Source organism: Panthera uncia, chromosome B4 (assembly GCF_023721935.1).
Source record: "Panthera uncia isolate 11264 chromosome B4, Puncia_PCG_1.0, whole genome shotgun sequence".
Taxonomy (NCBI): domain Eukaryota; kingdom Metazoa; phylum Chordata; class Mammalia; order Carnivora; family Felidae; genus Panthera; species Panthera uncia.
Genome location: NC_064809.1, coordinates 76,813,783 through 76,835,326, shown reverse-complemented (window position 1 = coordinate 76,835,326; position 21,544 = coordinate 76,813,783). Strand labels below are relative to the sequence as shown.

The 21,544-nt window shown below is 51.0% G+C and overlaps 1 pseudogene; it reads left to right on the top strand.

Moving 5' to 3' along the window:
- The first annotated feature begins 267 nt into the window (after positions 1-267).
- Positions 268-15,699, top strand: LOC125919094 (keratin, type II cytoskeletal 3-like; annotated as a pseudogene).
- The last annotated feature ends 5,845 nt before the right edge of the window (positions 15,700-21,544 follow it).

The following is a 21,544-nucleotide window of genomic DNA, read 5'->3' as shown; positions in this document are numbered from 1 at the left end:
ACAACATAATCTTGTCCTTAGGAAACGCAATGCCATTACTGAGTAGTAGTCTGCACTGCAAAGTCAATGCCAAATCCTGGTAGCCGGTGCAGACTTAGAAGGCAGCAGATAATTGGTTATGCTAAATTCCCTACAACAAAAAAATTGTGCCACTTCTCAAGCATTCTTACCGCATTTCCACCAGAGCTGTAGCACATCTTTGTGAGGCTTTACCACAAAGGACTTCTAGCTGAGGCCCAAGCAGCGGAGTGGAGTGGGGGACAGAGATTCAGCCCACTGTCTATGACAAAATTCTGCACTCCTAGGACTACATCATTTTTGGAGGGGGCACCTTTATCTAACCTGCTGTAATAGCCTTTGTCATGATACAGGATGCCTTTGGCAGCCAGAGCCTATACAGCCTTGGGAGAAGCAAGAAAGTCTTGCTTAGTGTGCCACCCAGGCTGGGGGCTCAGCGTGGGGATGCTGGGGATGTTTGGGCGTCTTTGGAGGGAGACTGTGTAAGGCTGGAGGAAGGGGCAATGGAGATATGGTGGTTTTGGAGGCATTCCTGGTGGATCTGGGGGCCGTGAGGGTTCAGGGGGCTTTCCCCTCAGCATCCAGGAGGTGACCATCAACCAGAGCCTCCTTCAGTCCCTGAACATGGGAATCGACCCTCTAGATCAGAAGGGTGAAGACCAAGAGAAGCAGCAAATCAAGATGTTCAATGACAAGTTTGCTTCCTTCATCGACAAGATGAGGGCCTGTGGTGGGGAGGGGGCTTGGGAACATAAGGCCTGGGTTGGGGCAGTGGGTCTGCTCATGAGCTGGAGGCCAGGCAGGCCATGACCTCTCCTCCTTGATTGACCGCAGGTACAGTTCCTGGAGACCAAGTGGTGCCTCCTGCAGGAGCAGCTGGCCACCTCCAGGGCCAGTGCCCATGACCTGCAGCCCTTCTTTGAGTCCTACACCAGCTGCCTGCAGGCCCACGTGGACAGGTTGCAAAGTGAGGAATAGGGAAGAAGCTTAATGCGTCTCACTGGTAGACCAGCAGTGTAGACTGTGTTTATGAGCACAGACTCTAGATCCACACTGCCCAGGTTTAACCTTGACTATGTGACTTTCTAGCTGCTCAGTCATAGGTCATTTACCTAACTATCCTGTGCCTCAGTTTCCTAATTTGTAAAATAGGGATGATAATTGTATCTACTCAGAGGTTTGTCCTGAGAGTGAATTCATTGAACATATACTGAACATTTCAAAAGTGTCTGGCAAATAGTGATACAATGTTATTATCTTTTTAAAGTTTATTTATTTTGAGAGAGACCGAGAGAGTGGGAGTGGGGGAGGGGCAGATAGAGAGAAGGAGAGAGAGAGAGAGAGAGAGAGAGAGAGAGAGAATCCCAAGCTGGCTTCACGAAGTCAGCGCAGAGCCCGATGCGGGGATGGAATTCATGAAACCGTGAGATGACAACCTAAGCCGAAATCAAGAGTCTGATGTTTACAATGACTGAGCCAGGTGCCCCACATTGTTGTTATTATTAATTCATATTCATTAAGTGTCCAGAAACCAGATTCTTAATAATTATTATTTTATTATTATTACAATTATAGTAACTAAAATGTAAATAATAATAAAGCAAATAGAGTGCCTAGTCTGTGCCTGGCCCTCTGCTAGGCATTGGGGCTCCTGTGACCAAGGAGTTGATTCATGGTCCTTATTCCCAGAGCCCTCTGTCTGGGGACCAGAGCAGCAGAGCTGGGCCTCAGCATGACTGGGCACAGGGATTAGATTAAGAGAGGGGCTGCAGAGACAGAAGCCCGGGGTTGCTCTCTGGGAGTTCCTAGCCCTGTGGTAGACTGCAGGGATATTAACTGCAGTGCTGACTGAGGAACAGAGAGATACTCCCGAGCCATGGGGGGTCCCCAAGCCTCAGAGCGGGAGCGGAGTGGGGGAGCGGAGGAATATGGGAGAAAAGAGGATTGGACCTGAGTAGCAGAGCTGCAGAATGGGAAAGGAGGCCGTGTGCCATCTAGGTCTGTTTGGGCTTGGAGAAGTACTGCCCTTACCCCATTCTATGGTCCATTACCAACATCCTGAACATTTATGCCAGAGCCGGGATGAGCTGAGAGGATACAGGACTCTGTGGGTCCCTATGACCAGGCTGGCTTTCTGTTTGGCTCACCCATGGAATCCCAGGGCTGGAACCTGGAAGCTGGAACATGGGGTGAGCTGGGCCAGCCAGGGAACCTTCCTAGCATGCCTCTGACACAGCTGTGCCCAGCCCAGGCTTCTCTCCTCTTGCAGGTATGGTGGCCAGATGGACAAGTGCACAGCAGCAGAGTGGCTTTGTGCTTCTCAGGAAGGCACATGAAGGTGGGGCTGGGCAAGAAAGAGGAAAGCAGGGAGCTGGGGCCGAAGCCACGTGGGATGGCACTCCTCAGGGGGCAAGCCCAGTTCCCGTTGTGCCCGTTGGACCTCCCAGGACTTTCTCGGAGCTGGAATGGCACACTCTACTTCCCTCGTCTTTCGATCTGTGTCAGAGAGGCGAGGTGAGGGGGTGAGGGCGATGGGAGAGAGCGACCCTCCCCCGCCGTGGAAAGGGCCATGCATGAACCCTTTGCGTCCACCATCACTACTACCTGAACTCTTTGAAAGGCATAAATCCTGCCCTCTTTTGTATCCCCGCCGGAGATTGAGCTATTCCCAGATTATAAGGACTTGATGGTAGACAAACCACATCAGCCCTTTGGAGCATAATGCCACCTTTTAGCTACAGTGAGGGATTGGCATCACGCACAAGAACTGTCTTTAATTCTGGGTCCCATTTTCAAGTCACTCTTATCCTAAGTGGTTTAGTGACCAGAGTAGACATGGTTTCTATTTCCCTTCATAAAAACTGTAATTATTGACAAGTGTGTATTTTGTTTTGTTTATTTTTTTACAATTTGAATATGGTTTATTTATTTATTTTTAATATGAAATGTATTGTCAAATTTGTTTCCATACCACACCCAGTGCTCATCCCAACAAGTGCCTTCCTTAGTGCCCATCACCCACTTTCCCCTCCCTCCCACTCCCCATCAACCCTCAGTTTATTCTCAGTTTTTAAGAGTCTCTTATGGTTTGGCTCCCTCCCTCTCTAACTTTTTTTTCCCCTTCCCCTCCCCCATGGTCTTCTGTTAAGTTTCTCAGGATCCACATAAGAGTGAAGACATATGGTATCTGTCTTTCTCTGTATGACTTCTTTCACTTAGCATAACACTCTCCAGTTCCATCCACGTTGCTACAAAAGGCCATATTTCATTCTTTCTCATTGCCGCATAATATTCCATTGTGTATATAAACCACAATTTCTTTATCTATTCATCAGTTGATGGACATTTAGGCTCTTTCCATAATTTGGCTCTTTTAAAAATTTTTTTAAAATGGTTTTATTTTTGAGGAAGCACCCAAGCAGGGGAGGGACAGGGGGAAAGGGACAGAGGATCCAGAATGGGCTCTGTGCTGAGAGCAGAGTGTTTGATGTGGGGCTTGAACTCACGAACTGTGAGATCATGACCTGAGCTGAAGTCAGACGCTCAATTGAGCCACCCAGATGCCGAGAGAAAGAGAGAGAGAGAAAGAGAGAGAGAGAGAGAGAGAGAGAGAGAGAGAGACTCTTAAGCAGCCTCCATGCTCAGCACAGAACCCAACACTGGGCTTGATCTCAAGACCCTGGGATCATGACCAGGGCTGAAATCAAGTCAGATGCTCAACTGACTGAGCCACCCAAGGCGCCCTTCTTGTCCCCTTTTTAAAATCAATTTCACTGAGGTATAATTTGCATACAATAACAATGCAGTCATTTTCAGAGTACATTTCAGTGAGTTTTGATTCACAGAGAGGTGTATCCCTGTGTAAATACAACCACAATCAAAATATAGGACATCTTCCAAAATTTTCTCCCACACCACTTTGCTGTCAATCATCCTCCAGCCCTCAGGCCCAGGCTGGGGCTTGCTTTCTGTCACTACAGGTTACTTTGCCTTTTCTAGAATTTCATGTAAATGAAATCATACAGAATATATTCTTTCTGTGTCTAGCTTCTTTCTCTCATCATGATGTTTTGGAGACCCATCAGATACATGTTTGCCCTAGGCTGTGGTTCACCTTTTCTTGCCCTTTCTCAGTGATGTGTTTCGAAGCTCCCTGCTGGCTCTCCAGCGCTCTGGTGGTGCTTCTCAGTCATCAGCATTTGCACCTGCCTCTAAAGACTGGCTGCTTGGCCCAGCCTCTTGGTCTAGATAAAAGTCTATACCTGGTCTGAAGACAGGACGGGTGACTCTCTCTTATGGCTCCCCCAGCCCTTCACAAAGATGTGGAAGTTTTCCTCCTATAATAAGGTTGCTTATGTTTTAGGGATTAGTACATCAGAGTTAAAGCAAACTGGAACTTAAAAAAAATACAGGTGCCTGGGCCACATTACCTAAGATTCTGATTCAGGAGATCAAGAGTGAGGCCTGAGGATCTGGATTCTTAAAAGCTGCCCAGTGGTCCTGATGTGCAGTCAGCCCCAAGGCCACTGCCCACAGAGTGAAGCCTTGATTCTGTAGCATAGCACAAAGACACCATCATAATCAGTTTCAACCTTCCATATCACCTGTCCCCCCCTTCCATGTCCTCTATTCTGCAAGAATGTGGGGTCTCTCACTAACCCTCCCCACTCACCTGTATCTGAAACGTTTTCCTCTCTATTGGGGATGCTTTTCTCTTTTTGTCCATCCACCAGGCCCATTCCTACTCATCCCTCAATACCCCACTCAAAATTGCCTCTTCTATGATGCCTTCCATAGCCTTTCTTCCTCTTATGCCTATAGTACCGCTGTCCAAAACACTGATCCCGATGTGATATAAGGAGTTGTTTACATGACTGGCTCCTCCTTCAATACAACTGTGAGTTTCTCCAGACCTTGGACCTTGTCTTGTGCAGAATCATGTTCCTATTGGGTAGCCTGGTGCCTGGTGTAAGTAGGTGCTTGACGAACGACCGCTGAGAGAATGAATGAACGTTTGGAAAGATAATGGTATGGATGGTGGTCCTTGTACCCCTTGCTGGGAATGGAGTCCTGGGGAAAACAAGGATTGGCTACCCCTGCCTGGGCTCTCTGAGCATTGTGCCTGACCCTCACTCCCAGCTCTGGTTTCCATGCCTCTTGGGAGAAAGCAGAGTCAGAGGGTAGGTAGAAGCAGAGTCAGACAGCATTTACCTTCTGACTGTTATCAGTCTTCAAACCTTGTTTGTGCTTAATGCTTTGGTCGTTTTCATTTGGGGTTGCAGGTCGTTTGAGAGCATTTTGTCTGTGAGTCACGGGAGGGTGTGTGTCTCTGTGTGGCATGCTTGCCCATTTGTCTGTCAGTCCTGATAAGTGAAAGGATTTTAAAAAGTTGAAGACACTCCACAAATGTCAGATGCTATTAAGTGTTGGCACGTATGCTTACGAGGCTGTGGCTTGGCACTTTTTGGAAACAAGAATGGCTCAAGTTGTACAAGGCTGGCTGGCTGGGTGCTGAGGGTATAGAGACCGCCCCAAGTATGGTCCTGCCCTCCACGGGCTTTCCCACTGGTTGAGGGGAGGAAAGACATTCTCGTCTGACTTACTTTGGGGCAATGGTGTCCCAGGAGCTGTAAGACAGGACACCACTGGGGCTGGGGTGCTTGCTGGTTTCTAAATTATGGGTCAGTTTGGGTGTAAAGAAAAGGGGAGGAGGGCTTGAAGCCAGAGGATTTTTCATGATCCCTGGTACAGAGGAGGAGCCAGTCAGAAGAGGTCAAGGTAGTACCCAGCACAGAAAGGTGTTCAGGAAGGGGTGGCTGGGGAGCAGATGAGGGGGAGGGTAGAGGAGCCTCACACTAGGGTCTCATTTAGAGGCGGGGCTACTAACTGTGAACCGCTTAGTGTCAGGGTGGTTCATGGCCCTGGCCTGCGGCCCATTGGCTTGCAAAACTGGGACTCTGATACTCACTGGAAAAAGGTAAGATGATATAGCACCCATCAACTACCCCCACTGCTGGGGAACTACTGCCAAGTGCCCTTGCTGGGGGCTTAGACAAGAGTAGGGTCCTGCTTGTACCTTGGCTCCTGGTTCTGCACTCTGTTTTCATCTGCCATTTCCCAAACTTGATCAAATCCGAGTCAGTTGCTCAGAGTCAGGGCCTGTTCCATGAGCTGAGCTCTGGGTAGGAACAGACACAGAGCACTGTGTGGGGTCCCCACAGGAGGCCTTTGCCGGAGGCCCAAGTCTTGCCTGGCTGCTCCACAAACACGGGCTCCAGATTGGGACAGAACGGGATCGGAGGCTATTGGCACTTACTGTCCGTGGGCCCTCAGACAGGCAATTTAACTTCTGAGCCCCAGTTTTCCTCATCTGTGAAATGGAACTACTACGTGCCCTTCCCTACAGGGTTGCTGGGAGGGAGGGTAGAAGGGAAGAGGTCTGTGAATGTCAATCACTGAGCCCGCCCCCTGGCCAGCACGCCATGGCTTGCCTACCTGCCGCTATTATAGTCCCTCACAGACACAGACACAGAAACAGACACAGCGTGTCTGCTGTTTGGTTTATACAACACTGTATAGCACTTACCTCATGTCCCAACTCCCAGCCGCTTCATAGGCGGAGCAGGAGTTTATCAGCTCTATTCTGATTGGCTAAATGGTAGCCCAGAGGGATCCGGAGCCTGGAAGCAGGGCTTCCTGTTTCTGTCCAGGGTGCTTTCCATGGCACTGCTCTGATGGCCTCCTGGGGTGGCAGCGTCTGGGCACTTTGAGGAGGCTGCCCATCTGTCAAGGACCCTGTCCTTTAGGACAGCAGCTGCTGGCCTAAGACCTTTCCTGGGTTCTAGATGCAGCGAGGCTGGTCCCTCCCCAGTATGACTTGGCTCAGAGCTCACCTGGTGTTGAACAGTTCCCTATAGAGCAGGGTTCTCTCCAGTTGCTGACAACAGGATGACAGTTTGTCCTGGACACCAAAACACAGTCCCTCACCTCCCCCACACCCGATCCAAGGCCTCCTGACTCAGTGCCCCCATCCTGACGCAGCCCCACACTCTTCTTTCTCCTCAACTCCTTCCTAGCTCCACTCAACCACCGCTGTCCCCAACCCACATTATCTGCCATCTGCTGTGCTATGTGTTGCCAAGCTGGTCCTTAACCCTGAGCGCCTGAATCTGAGCGCCCTGTTTCCCAGAGAAGCCAGGGCTCCCTGCAGCAGGAGCGATTTCTCCTCTGCCTTCCTAACTCCCCCCAGTGACAGCCCGGCTTCCTCAGAGCAGAGGGGGCCTTGGTCATGGTACCCTTGTGAGAGGCCTAGCCATGGCCATGGAGAGGAGGGGCTACAGGGCCCCGAGTCTCTCAAGGAGCCCCTATGCCCTCCCCTCTGGGAAGGCCCAGCTGTGCTGGTAATAACACGCTCTGCTCCCCTTTCTAAGAGGCATCCGAGGAGAACAGCTGGGTTTATAGTCTGTAGGTGTGGGGGATTAGCAGTGGGCTTTGCCAGGAAGAAGGGATTTGGGATGGGCCCTCATTAGAGCCTCAAACTTCCACCCCAATTTCTTTGGAATTTGTTCTTTATGTTTAAAATGCAACCTGATTTCTCAGCATATTCAAACCGGGCCAGGTTGCTGGCAACCATCAAGGGGTGGAAGCCACTGAATTGTTCCAAAGTGTTTTTCCCTTGATAGCAAGGATTGGAGAAAATGGTAGGCAGGGGGTGGGAAGACAGTGTGGCACATTTCCTCATTTGCTCCCAGGTCTCTTTCAAGGAAGGCAGGGGCCACACTGGAAATGCACTGTTCGGATTTGGGAGTCAAGACCAGCCTCACATGTCTGCGAAAACAGGGTGACTTTATATAAATATTGTTATAATGTCTCCTCCCCACAACTCCCAGCCACAAACCCACCCTCCTTCCACTTTCCCCAGACTGACTCTGTCCTCAGCATCACAGACGTCAGCAGGCCGAGGTGGTGGATGCAATGTGGCGCTAGGACACTGGTGCCCTTTCTCTCATTTCCATACCTCCTTTGAACCCCTGACTTCAGTAGGTCCAATGTGAGCCCCTCTCCCCTCCCCCTGCCCACTCAAGTCTGAAGCCCTGTATGTGCAGAAAAGGAAGCTGAGTACAAGGAGACTCAGGAGGTGGCTGTGTCCAGACAGCACCTGGGCTGTGAACTCTCAGTCTGTGCCCCGATTCAGACTCAATTGCTGTGTCTTGCTTTTTCAGATTAGCGAGAAGCTTTGGGCAAGAATCAGGGCCTTGAGGGCATGGGTCAGGTATGTAGGGGGTGAGGGGGCAAGGAGGGCAGTCCCCGTCTGCGACATAAAGGGCTTCACGGGGAAGAGAGCCCGGGGCAGGGCACTGTGATGAGAGAGCAGGTGTGTGCGTGTGTGTGGTTTTGCGAGTCTATCTGCATGTATATGTTAGTGGGAATGCACGCTCTATGCAGGCTCTTTCCCCCCAGAGGACCTACGGTTTCGCTGCCAGCAGCAGAGGCACCAAGACTGGTCTCTGCTGCTGAAGGGAAGTAGGAGACAAGTGTTACAAAAACGACCTACATTCACACTGCACCCAGGTGACAGAGAACTTTTCTCATACATGATCCTCTCAACAACCTGAGGAAGAGGCATCCTTCGTCTTTCTTTTTCTTTCTTTCTTTCTTTCTTTCTTTCTTTCTTTCTTTCTTCTTTCTTTCTTAACTTTAATGGAAATAACAAAAGGGAAATTGGTAGGTTCAATGGGGCTTCTGTAAAATTTGTGGGTTTTAGGCAGTGCGTCCTGGAAAAGGAATTCAAGATGAGAGACAAGGATGTCGCTGGCTGGTGGGAAATACAGATGACAGTGTCCCAACAACTTGGAACACTGAGTCTGAAGGTATCTGAAACTTTGTTTCTAATATGGAAACAAGAACAATGTAAAGAATTTGAGGACAAAAATCTACTCCTCCAGGATGATGTGTTGGATGTAACTAGCCCTGTAGCATATACATCATGATGATAAATAAAAAGATACTTCGGGGGCGCCTGGGTGGCTCAGTCCATCAGGTGTCCGACTTCAGCTCAGGTCATGATTTCGTGGGTCTGGGAGTCAAGCCCCATGTGGGGCTCTGTGCTGACAGCTCAGAGCCTGGAACCTGCTTCGGATTCTGCGTCTCCCTCTCTCTCTGCCCCTCCCCTGCTCTCTCTCTCTTTCTCTCTCTCTCTCTCAAAAATAAATATTAAATTTTTTTTTTAAAAAGATACTTCAGAAAACTCACGGTGGAAAAGAGCCTTCACTGGCATATGATCTGGCTCAAGTTAAGTAGTCACTGCCCAGCTGCAGAACGGTGGTGATTTTTATAGTTCTCATTCTTCTTAAATTTTCCTGGGGAGGAAACCCAACCTTCCCAGATGGGGAAGGTGGTGTCTCTCATGTGAGCCAGGGGGAGGAGGCCTTGGGAATCCTAATGTGAGCCTGGAAGAGGAAAGTCTGGTGGTCTCTTGGGTCTGGACGAGGTGGTCTACACCTGCTTCCTGGCCGGATTGGCCCTCCTCCAGCTTTCCCTTCCCAACGGGCCCCTCTCCGTGCCTGCTCCCCTCCCTCTCATGAGCCTTGAGGGTCTTGAACCTCTCATGGTCTTGAGGGTCTTGACTGTCCAGCATAAGCCCTGGCAACAAGCTTGGTGCTCTGCAAATGTTTGTTGAATGGCCAATTGATATTTATTCTACATGTGTGTACAGTTGGCCTAGAACTTTTAACCAGTGGTTCAATTTAAATGCAGCTGAGCCCTACATTTAACCAGGTTTGTCAGACGAGGCTGACTCTAGGTGTGTCTGGACCCTGTTCCTGGGACACGGGCTGCCTGAAAGCCAGTTCCCTATGGCTTTTGCCACTTCCCACATTAGTGCAGTGTGCCTGGCCGGTCTTGCAAACCTCTTCCTGGGGACTCTATCTACTCTTGGATGTTGGGATCTCCTGCTATTTGTTGACTACTAAATGACTGAGGAACGAATGACTGAGGAATGAATGAATGATATAGCGGGAAGATCATCAAGCCTAAGTATCAGGAAACATCACTTGTGTTTTGTTACTGACTTGCTGTGTGCCCTTGGTCATCTCTGGGCTTCGGCTTCCTTACCTGTGCAATAGGGCTCTAACTCCCCTGCATTACCCCAATGCTGCTGTCCACACGGGTTTAGGACTAAACTGTTGCAGAGTTACAGAATGCAGCCCTGCAGGAGAGAGGAGGAGACCCCTGGGACTTTGGGGAAGCCATGGGCCGCCATGATTGGAGCTGGCCCTAGACAGCTCCCTGGGGCTCTTCCCATTGGGCTGCAGGTGTGGTTCCTGGAGCAGCAGAACAAGGTCCTCGAGACCAAGTGGACCCTCCTTCAGGAGCAGGGCTCCAGTTCTAATAGCAATGACAACAACCTTGAGCCTTTTTTTGAGAACTACATCAGTAGCCTCAAGGCCTTCCTGGATGGGCTGCACACGGAGAAGGACAAGCTGGAGGGTGAGCTGAGGAGCAGGGAGGAGACGGTGGAAGACTTCAAGAAGAGGTGTGCACTGCCCCGTCCCTGGGTGAGGCGGGTGAGCTGGCAGGTGGCAGGGGTGGGTGGCAGGAGGCCTGGGCTCTGGCTTCGCTCTGTTCCAGCTGGCTGCCAGCTTGTAGAATTTACCCCATCCTCTCTGACTCTCAGTAGCCCAGTCTTTAAAGGAGTGGCTTATGGCTTGCTTGAGGCAGAAGTCCTTCTGAGAATTTAGTGAAAGGGTATACACACAGAATTCTGGGGAGTTCCAAGACACCCCGAAGCTAACAGACTCAGCTAATGTCCTCTGTCCTCCCTGGGCTAGACCGTCTTCAGGTTCTCCTCCGAATCGGAATTTTATTTCCCCTGTCAATAAGCTTCTCAGCAAATAGCAACTTGCTATGCCTTGGCCAAGCCTCATTCTGCCACTTAGGAGCTCTGTGATCAGTCTCCTCACTGTAAAATGGAAAGAGTGGGAGCATTTACCCTATTGGTTGTAACGAGGATTCAATGAGTTAATACAAGCAGAATTCACTGGCACATTCTTAGCGACCCATTCTTGGGTTTTACTGATTTGTTAAGTGTCTACTGGGAGCCCATGGGCCTACTATACTCACTATACACTAGTTGGTACCACCCACCTCCCTCCCAAAAGCACCTGGCAGCTCAGCCATCTCCCTTTGGTCTTAGAAATGGTTTTCAAAAATCCAAAATTTTCCAGGAAGCCTTAGGAGATGAATCAAAATAGGACTCCAAAATAGGAACAGACTTCTACTCCAGTGTCCAGTAATGACCACCGCCATTATTAAGTGGTACCTGGCACATAGCAGAGAGTCTGTTGAACGAATTCTTCCTTGACTTCAGAAGGGCTGTGCATTGCAATGACACCTGTCTTGAGTGAAACTGGCAGAAGTCCTGAGTCCATGTTACTTATGAGAAGGGCTCTGGGGCCATGGGGACGTCCCAGAGAAGGCAGATCAGACAGGGGCTCTTTTCTCACAGGTATGAAGAGGAGATCAACAAGCGCACGGCTGCAGAGAATGACTTCGTGGTCTTGAAGAAGGTGAAGGGTCCCTCCTTACTCCCACCTCCCACTAAGCAGAGTGGCTGGAAGATTGAGGGGAAGCATGAGTTTAGTCCTGCTAAGCTGAGGGTCTCCTTTAGGCTATGTGGGTGAGGGCCGGGGCCCGGGAGGGAGGCTGCTGAGCAGGGTGGGCAGGCAGGGGCAGGTTATAAAGGGCCTGCCAGACTTTGGCGATACCTCTCCCTGATGGGCATGTGGGGCTTATGAATCTCATTAGGTCTTGAGTTTTGATGAGAAAATGGACAAAGGGAGGCAACAGGGTTTTGTGTTTTCAGGAGTACATCCCCGTAATCCATCTAAAGAGAAACTTTGAGGGTTGCACAGTCACAAACCCTCCTCTGCCCTGGGCCCATTGTGGTGGCCCCAGCCCTGCTCTCCTTCCCGACCCCCCCCCCCCAGCCCCTTAGCTCCTTTCCTCCTCTCTGTCGGGTATGCACCAGCCCAGCCTGTCAGACAGTGGTTTAGTCCTGTGAGGACACGCCTGCCTCATTTCCCCTGAGAGGGAGCTCCTGGGCGGGGGGGCGGGGGGGCGGGGGGGGGAGAGTCTCCAGTGGCCCCTTCCTCATGGCCCAGGACTGGGCCAGCCCACAGGCTGGAGGGAACAGTGTTTGAACTGTCCCCCAGGATGTCGATGTTACCTACATGACCAAAGTGGAACTGGAGGCCAAGGTGGAGACTGTGACAGATGAGATCAACTTCCTGAAGGCCCTCTATGATGCTGTGAGTGTGCTTTTCACGTGCAAGCCTCTGCCCCACCTACCTCCCCTTCCTGGAGAGGAAGGCACTCAGAGCTCACCATTAGGCTCTTGAGTCCCGTCTGTGCTTCTGACAAAAGTGATATCTTCCCACCTGGCCCTCAGTCACTCCCGACCCCTCCAGAGCTGGTGGCTCCCCATCTTCTGAGGGGCCCTGGTGTGGATCTGCTCAGGAATGGGCATGTCTGCCTGGCTCCGCAGGAGCTGTCCCAGATGCAGGCAGACACCAGTGACACGTCTGTGGTCCTGTCCATGGACAACAACCGCTGCCTGGACCTGGACAACATCACTGCTGAGGTCCGTGCACAGTATGAGGCGATCGCCCAGAGGAGTAAGGCAGAGGCCGAGGTGCTCTACCAGACCAAGGTGGGTGACACCAGCATGTAACTCTGGAGGATCTTGCTCTCCCATCAAGCTACATGAGCAGGCCATTCAGGAGGGCAGACCTTGCCTCTGAGTCATTCTTTTCTCTATCGCCAGCATAGCAGTCCCCTCACTGCCTCACTGGTCTGATCTCACCCACATACATCTCCCTTCCTAACCGGAAAGCTCTGACTTTGCTCAAACTTGGTGCTTCTCAACAGGAGGGGAAGGCACGATTTTCTCCCAGATGTTTGACAGTGTCTGTAGAGACTTTTGGTTGTCACACCTGGGGTGGCGGTGGGGGTGCTACTGGAGTCTAGCGGGTAGAGGTCAGGGATCCTGCTACACATCCTATAATGCATGACCCTGCCTCCCAACAAGAAATTATGCTGCCCAAAATGTCAGTATGCCCAGGTCAGAAAATCCTTAATTCCTCTGGCTGCATTCCCTTTATTGCTGGAGACACTTCCATCACTCCTCCACCAATCAGGACCTTGTCATTGTGTGCTCTGATTCAATCACACTGAGGGGTTGAAGCCAGCATCTGGAAAGAAGTGGGGAGACACAGAGGGGGGTGGAGCAAAGGGGCTACAGGCACAAGGAGTTCTGTCCCCCTCCTTCTGTTCCAAATCTGAATGGGGCATCAGCTGGCCCATGTACGGCTGACTCTTCTGTCTTTTCTGCCCAAGGAGGGACAGTCTGCTGGTTAAGATGATGGTTCTAGCATCTGCAATGTTGGCATTTAAATTCTGGCACTGTCACTTGATAGCTGGATGAGTTTAGTCATGGGACTTAAGCAGTCTGTGCTCAGTTTTCCCATTCATAACATGGAGGTAACCATGCCTTTCTCAGATGGTTGTTGTGAAGTATGACATCAAGCACAGGGCCTGGTGCAAACTGTCTGCTCCACAAACAGCAGCCGTTGTGCTAGAAGACAGGTCCCTTGATGCAGGGGTGAGAGCACTCAGTTCCACCAACTGGGTGACTCTGCACTAGTCACATGTCTGTGTTTTGGTTTTCTTGTGTGTGATGTGAAGGGTTGGGTTAGGGGATCTGTAAGGCACCTGCTGGCTTTCTGAAAGGGTAACTCTCTCCTGGACACAGTTGGGGGAGCTGCAGACCATGACCGGCAGGCATGGAGATGACCTGAAGAACACCAAGAGCGAGATCTCTGAGCTCAACAGAATGATCCAGAAGCTGCGGGCTGAGATCAAGAGCACCAAGAAGCAGGTGGGAAGAGGAGGAAGAGCATGTGTCTGAGACTATGGGCTTATGCTTGCCCCATAAATCTCAGGGCTCAGCACTTACCGCAGTGAAACCATGTCCTGGACTCATGCATGCCAAGATTGACCAGGTGCAGTTCTGGGCTGGGTGCTGAGCAAATCTTGTCATGTGGATCCAGGTCCTGTACCCCTGGAGTCTGGTTGCTGATGTGCGTCAGAAATACTGAATACAGGCAAGGTTAGGGAGGTCGGGGAAAGAAGCTGATTGGGTGAAGAATGAATTGGGAGAGTAGCTCAGGAAAGTTTCTCTGATAATCCAGGAAGACTTCTTGGAGGCGGGAGGTCTTTGGAAGATGTTCAGTCTCTTACCATGAAAGGCGAGAAAGGCAGAGTCTGACTCCTTGTGAGCCGGGCTAGGTCCTTGAGGCCAGGTGTCACTAACTCCACTCCTTGATGTGCTAGGACCTAGACGAAGGCCCAGGTTTTAACCTCTGTGGGTGGTAGTTTCCTCATTTGCCCAGTGTGAGGTGACCCACATGCAGACACCAAGCATACAGTGCAGGCTCTCAGTGTATGTCACTTGAATCTAAATCGAACTCCTGCCCCCACCCTCCAAGAATGCCAACCTGCAGACAGCCATCGCTGATGCAGAGCAGGGCGGGGAGCTGGCCCTCAGGGACGCCAATGCCAAGCTCCAAGACCTCAAGGCTGCCCTGCAATAGGCCAAGGAGGACCTGGCCAGGCTGCTCTGGGAGTACCAGGAGCTGATGAATGTCAAGCTGGCCATGGACATTGAGATTGCCACCTACCGGACCCTCCTGGAGGGCGAGGAGTGCAGGTTAGTGGGAATCCCTCTGGTTCCCAAAGAGGCAATGACACCCGGTGGCTTTCCTGCCTGAGCCAGCTGCCAGGTATCGGGTACCATCAGTGTGTGCATGTGCGCACTGCTGGAGGTGGTGATGCGCCCTTGGCGGACCCAGCCTGCTCCTCTTCAGGGCTGCAAGATGCTGCCAGACCTCCAGAGAGCTGTGTTTTCTGTACAATAGTGACACCACCAGAACCTTACCTTGGGTAGACTTCCCACCCTTCTTGTCTCATGTCTTAGCTGTAAAACACATGTCTGCAAAGAGGAGTCATAGGCATAAATATTATTTCTAGGCCATTTCTTTATCATTGGCTTAATTGTAGGTCTGAAGAGTCAGTTCCTGTAGCCTGACCCTTGGGTACAGGACCTTGGCCCATATGGATTCAAATAATATTTACTGAATAAAGAGAGGATGGGTAGGCCAGGGGATGTTCCTCTACTGTTACTCTGGGATGTTAGTAGGAAGGGCAATAATTAAAGTCCAACCTTACCCATCCGGAGTCCATCCTATTTCTTATTGCCAACGTCAGTTGCTGTGGACCTAAGCAGGTGCATCTAGCAGAGGGAGTTGCCACACAGGTTGCTAACACTGACCTCTGCTTTTCCCACAGGATGTCTGGCGAGTGCCAGAGTTCTGTTAGCATTGGTGAGTTACCCAGTGCTTTCTCTGGGAAGGGGCTGGACAGCTGAGATTAAGGTTTGTCAAATCGTGGGCCAGCGTTGGTGTGAGATCATCTCACCTGCAGGCTGGGAAGAGCTCTTGGGTGGTGGCCAGGGTAACCCAGGGGCTCTGAGTCCCTACTTCCCCTGCCAGCCACCTGCCCTCATCACCTTGTGTGGAGTTTCAGTGGGTGGGACACCGGGGAAGGGTGGAGGGCAGAGGGGGTGGCCCCAGGGCTGTAGGATGCCCCATAGGCTCCCTGACCTCAAATGCTCTTTGCAGAGATGGTACACAGCAGCGGAGGTGACAGCGGCTGTGCCCAGGGAGGGGCCGCCCTAGAAGGCGGAGCTGGGGCCCACAGGGGCTTGGCTCTGGAGGGGGCTCGGTGGTACGTGGGGGCTTCTCTAGTTCGGGGGGCTCATGTGCCATCAGTGGGGGTGGCAGCAACAGCTCCTGCCAGGTCTTGCAAAGCTCCTCCCAGAGTTGGCGGTCCCACCACAAATTCTGAAGGGGGCGTCCCAGGTGTCTCAAGACCCCAGCCCCCTTCGTCTGCCCGCACACCCCAGTTCTGCGTGCTGTTCCACACCCCCGTGGGACCCTTTACCAATTCACCTTCTGACCTCCGACCTGGAGTCCCACCCTCCCAGACGACTGCATCTTAGCCCAAAATTTGCTGCCAAGGATGATTGGGTTGAAAAACCATCTATCGCCCCAAAGCCAGGCTGAGGGGCATGGCCCAGGAGCCAGGTTTTTCATCATCTCTGCCTCTCAGGTGCCCCCCTTCCAGCCCCACATCCCACTGGCTTGCGGGAAAGCCCCAGGCAGCTGATGCACACACCTATCTGTGCCTTGATTTCCCATGAGTGGTACTTGTCCATTTTTGGCTCCAAGAAAAGACCTCTCTGTCCTGTAGCTTCAATAAACTGAATTGTGGTTTGCACCTGGTGGTGGAATTTTCATTCTGGCTTCCATGGTCCCTGTTTTTTTTTGTTTTTTTTTTTTAATGTTTATTTTTGAGAGAGAGACACACACAGAGTACAAGCAGAAGAGGGGCAGGGAGAGAGGGAGACACTGAGTCCTTAGCAGGCTCCAGGCTCTGAGCTGTCAGCACAGAGGTGGACTCGGGCTAGAACCCATGAACCATGAGATCATGACCTGAGTCGAAGTGGGGGGTCTAACCAACCGAGCCACCCACGCACCCCCCATGGTCCCTGATTCTAGTCTGCACACTCACCCATGGGTCATGGCAGACCCTTTCACACGGAGGCTTCCTCCTGAGCCTGGAGGGAGACAGGAAGCTCTAGTTTCCAGGCAGCAGAGGCCTTTTCAGCCATCAGACACTATGGATGACATGGATCCACGTCCTTAACTGATAAGATTTTCAACCCATAAAAATTTCATTACATTTGAAAAAAGTTATAAGTTAGATTTGCTTGCTTTTCAGTAATTCCAAGTATGTCTGAAATTGTCCACAAATTACAGCTAGTTGTAATTGAATGAGTTGTCGGTAGACAAATATTTTCAAAAGGCAATTATAAAAATTCAAATGTTTCATAGCAAAAGCGAATGTGTTTGATATGATGTGGGGTGAAGCCTTCGGATCTGAAGAGTTATGAGAACTGACAAGAACTTAGAATGGCCTCATGACAGGTCACTGCCCTTCCCCACCTCAGACATCGCACTCGATCAAGGCAGATCCAGGGGTACTTGGGTGGAACACAGGTTCAGTGCAGGGCCAGGGAGGACCCTCACAAACCGGGGACATAGAGGTGGGAGAAGCAAAAACAAAAGATGGACAAAGGTATGAGTCCATGCATGAATACCTTCTTTGTAAATCATGGTCCTCATTAGCATAAAGGACTGCCAAAGGATGTCAGATAAACAGAAAGAGAAGACACACCTTAGAGTGATCACAGAAACTCTTAGCTAAGTAAACACCCACCTGCCAGAGAGCCAAATGCTCACCGGGCTAGAAAAACACAACACACAACTGCAGCTTTGACAAAGAATGTTCTCACTCTAGAGTGAAAAGTTTACCCGGAATAGCCAGAATAGTCTGGAGAGAGGGAAGTCTAGGGACTGTCCTGTTGCAGCCGGTCCCCACAGGGGCTGCAGCCTCACTTCTCAAAAGCAAACCCACTGTTGGCCATACCTGGTGCCCCTCCATCCACCCCCCTCCGCTCCATCCCATCCCTGGTGGTGAATGCCTCGTGGTGGAGAGAGGTGCCTTTAGCTTAATGGCTTGTTTCAAACTTACCAGGAAGTTGCCATATTCTTTAAAGAGGATGATTAAAGAAAAAACTTTCTGAGTCTTTCATATGGTTTACAAAATATCACAGGGCCATGTTTTCTGGCTCACAATGACATTCTGATTTGTTAAGGGAAGCAGGACGGAAAAAACAGTTTGGTTAATAGAAATCTGCACACATTGTGCAGCAATACGATCTTTGTTAAAACCGATGCTGTCTTGTGATTCGCCTGGCACTCTGCTAGCAGCTTTTTTTTTTTTTTTAATGTGTATTTATTTTTGAGAGAGAGAAAGACAGCAAGCAAGGGAGGGGCAGAAAGAGAGGGAGACACAGAATCCGCAGCAGCTCCAGACTCTGAGGTGTCAGCACAGAGCCCGATGCAGGGCTCAAACTCACAGACTGCAAAATCATGACCTGAGCTGAAGTCGGACACTTAACCGACTGAGCCACCCAGGCGCCCCTCTGCTAGCGGCTTTTTATGAACGAGGTCATTTAATCTTCACAGAGGTGGGCAGTGTTATGGCCTCTACTTTACAGATGAGGCAACTGAGGCACAGAGAGATTAAGTGGTGGAGCCAGGATTCAAACTCCAGCAGCTGTTCCGAACCTGCCTCATAAAGCAGAACGTGATCCAGCACAGGCTTTGGCAGCAGGCTTCCCTGGTGTGGTGGGGGCCACTTGCAAGCTGCCAAACCATGGGCAAGCTGCTTGGGGCCCCCCCACCTCTCCCCCGCCCCCCACCCCCCCGCCTGCTCCGTGCTTAATCTCATCAACAAAATGAGGTTGCTCACGTTGAACGATATCGTCTGTTTAACCCCTGGCACATTGTGAGAGCCCAGTAAATGATCATTACTGTCAATGGACGACCTTTCAGGAACCCACCTATTCTTTAAAAGAAGGAATGGTAAGACATTGTTAATTCTTTACGTTTGTGTCTCTCCCACTATGGGCAAGGGGAGACATGATCTGGGAGGTTCCCACAGGTCTCCCATTCCCTGCCCCCACCCCCCGTGGATTTGTGATTCTGGTCCCCAGCGCACCACTTACTAGCCCTGTAACCTTGAGTCGATCCCATTTTTCTGTTTGGCCTGGCGTAGGGAAGTACCCTCTCCAGACAACCCCAGTCCCCTGCCAAGGCCTCGAGGTCTCTCTTGGAATTCAATCCCTGTCTAACCCATAGCCTTATTTTCCTTCGGGCCCACACCTGTCCCACTGCTCCCTTTGCCTTAGAGACCAGAGAGAGGTGCCAGCTTTATAAATGGCTGTATAAATAGTCATGGCTTCCAGCATGTTGGATGGAAGGGTTTGATATGTCTGGAACAATATTATCTCTGGACCTTGGCCATGAGAATGTGCAGGGCTGCTCTGAGACCTTGTGAGGGCTTGTGGCCCCAGAGCACCTGTTGGGTTTTACGAGAAAGAGAGACACTGCCTGATCCTTAGTTTCCAGGTAGGCCCTAGGATTCTAGTCAAAAGGATATCGGAGGTGGGGGTCCTGGTTGGTTTGGGGCCTGAGGAGAAGCTTGAAGGCTTCACTCTTGCTGCAAACACCCACCACAACACAGAAATTAGGAGAGAGATTTCCCAGGGGTGTGCCTCTGTGTGGGGCACCACTTTCTCACCTCTGCAGGCAGGGCCTGTTAGAGATTGGAGGTGGGGGTCCCCCATATCCATTTCCCCTGGGTTGCAGGAACAGAGAGGCTGTGGGAATTCTTCATAGGCTCTGGTTCTTTCTTGGTTGGGAGGGAGGGTACCCAAGCTCTTGCATCACCAATTTTCCCAGTGACCTTGACCAAGGCCTTCCTTTCTTTGTAGCTATTTCTTTCTTGTAAAATATGAAGGCTCTGGGCTGGTGGAGAATAGTGGTCTGAGGGAATGGGAAGCCCAGGCCAGGAGCTTCGATTCAGTCCCAGGACCCTGCTCTCCCTGACCTCTGTCACATCATTGCCTTCCCCTGCTGCCCAGGGGTCCAGAAACTCCTGTCTGAAGGAGATTAAAGGCCTCCATACCTACATCAGGGCCATAGCTGTCCCCTCCTTCCTGAGCAGAGGTGACTGAAATTCTCCCTCCCTCCCTTTCTCTGTCCCCACACCCCTGCCACACTTCTGCGCTGCCCGGCGATATCCACCTCCAGACCTGGGAGGTGCAGGCTGAGATGGGGAGCAGATTTGTGGGGGCTACCCCTGCCTGTCACTCTGGCAACTCCTCTCGAACCCTGCCTCCCACTGCTGCCCGAGACTGTGATCTGGTGGCTGATAAGTGCCCTGGGCCTCACCCTCTTGGCAGCCCTGGGTTTCAGCACCTGGGAGACAAGCAGGGCAAGCTGGAGCCCTCAACGGACTTGCTCCTTCCCTTTAAGGAGAGTGCTGCTGGCAGGTGGGCAGAGCGGGGAGGGGAGGAAGAGGGCACGTCTATCTCCAGAGACCCCACATCTTCTGCGGTACATGTGGGCTCTGGAGTGGGAGTGCTTGGGTTCAGATCTCCACACCACCGTTGTCATCTGTGTATTCTTGAGCAAGTTACTGAGCTCTCTACGTCTCCTTTTCCCCACCTGTAAAATGAGAGTAATTATAAGAATGGCTTCCTTATACGGGTGCCTGGGAGGCTCAGTTGGTTAGGTATCTGGTTCTTGACCTCAGCTCACGTCATGATCTCATGGGTCATGGGATCGAGCCCTGCATCGGGCTCTGTGCTGACAGCAAGGAGCCTTCTTGGGGCTCTTTCTCTCCCTCGCTCCCTGCCCCTCCCCCACTCGCTCTCTTTCCACCTCTCAAAATAAATTTAAAAAGATAGTTTAAAAGAATGGCTTCCTTATAACGGTGCTTCTAGATTGAGACTCTCCATGTTTTAGACCTAGCACCATGCACAGCCCACAGAAAGCACTTGGTAAGAGGTTACCATGATTATGTATTCTTTTGTCCTTGAGCTGAATAGAATCTCAAGATTCAAGATTTCATTGGTTCTGCTGCTTCCTCCATGCCAGTGGTTTCAGAACTTTTCTGCCCATTAAAGCCTTCTGGGACCTTTAAAAAGTTCCAGAGCCCAGATCACAACACACCAGATCAGTGAAATCGCAGTCTGGGGGTGGGGGAGTGCGGGGAGGCCCAGGCACCAGTGGTTGTTGAAGCTTTCCAGAGGATCCCAACATACAGCAAACTTAGAAACCACTGCTTTTGTTGACCAACCAACTGGTCGAGGGGTTTCCTATAGGGGTAGCAGTTTGTTACAGAAACCTCACCCAGCATCTAATACTGACCCGAGGACAAGTATCTTTTTGAGGTCAGGTAAAACTCTCTCATGCTTCACTTTATGCCGAGTTTCTCTTATCTTGAGAGGGAGCAGAGAATAGCTGTCACCCTATACCAAAGGCTCAGGTCTTTCCCCAAGGCCTTCATGGGAGTGACAGCAGCCCACCAGGGGCCATCCAGCTGACCAGAGACAGACTGGGGTGTTGGCATTGGATGCTGGTAGCTGGTCACAGCCAGAGACAAAAAAGCTTTCTAAATTCTGTCTGGGACTTCCTCTTTTATTTTACCATAACTTAATCATTCTCCCTATCCAGCCTGAGGGTAGATATAAACCTGGGTGAGCTTCCTGTTTATTTAGCTGGTACACACGTGGAAGAGTTAACTACATGGCATTCTTCATGACGGGGCTCGAAAATGAGTGTCGCCAGAGAGCACTGTAGCAGGTGAGAGAGGTGAGCTCACATGCTCTGGGGTCTTCAGGGGAGGCTGTGTGAGGGATCCCCCCGCCCCCCACCTTGTATGACTCTTTGGAATTTCCAGTATGCTTTTCCATGTTTGATCTCAGCTACTCATT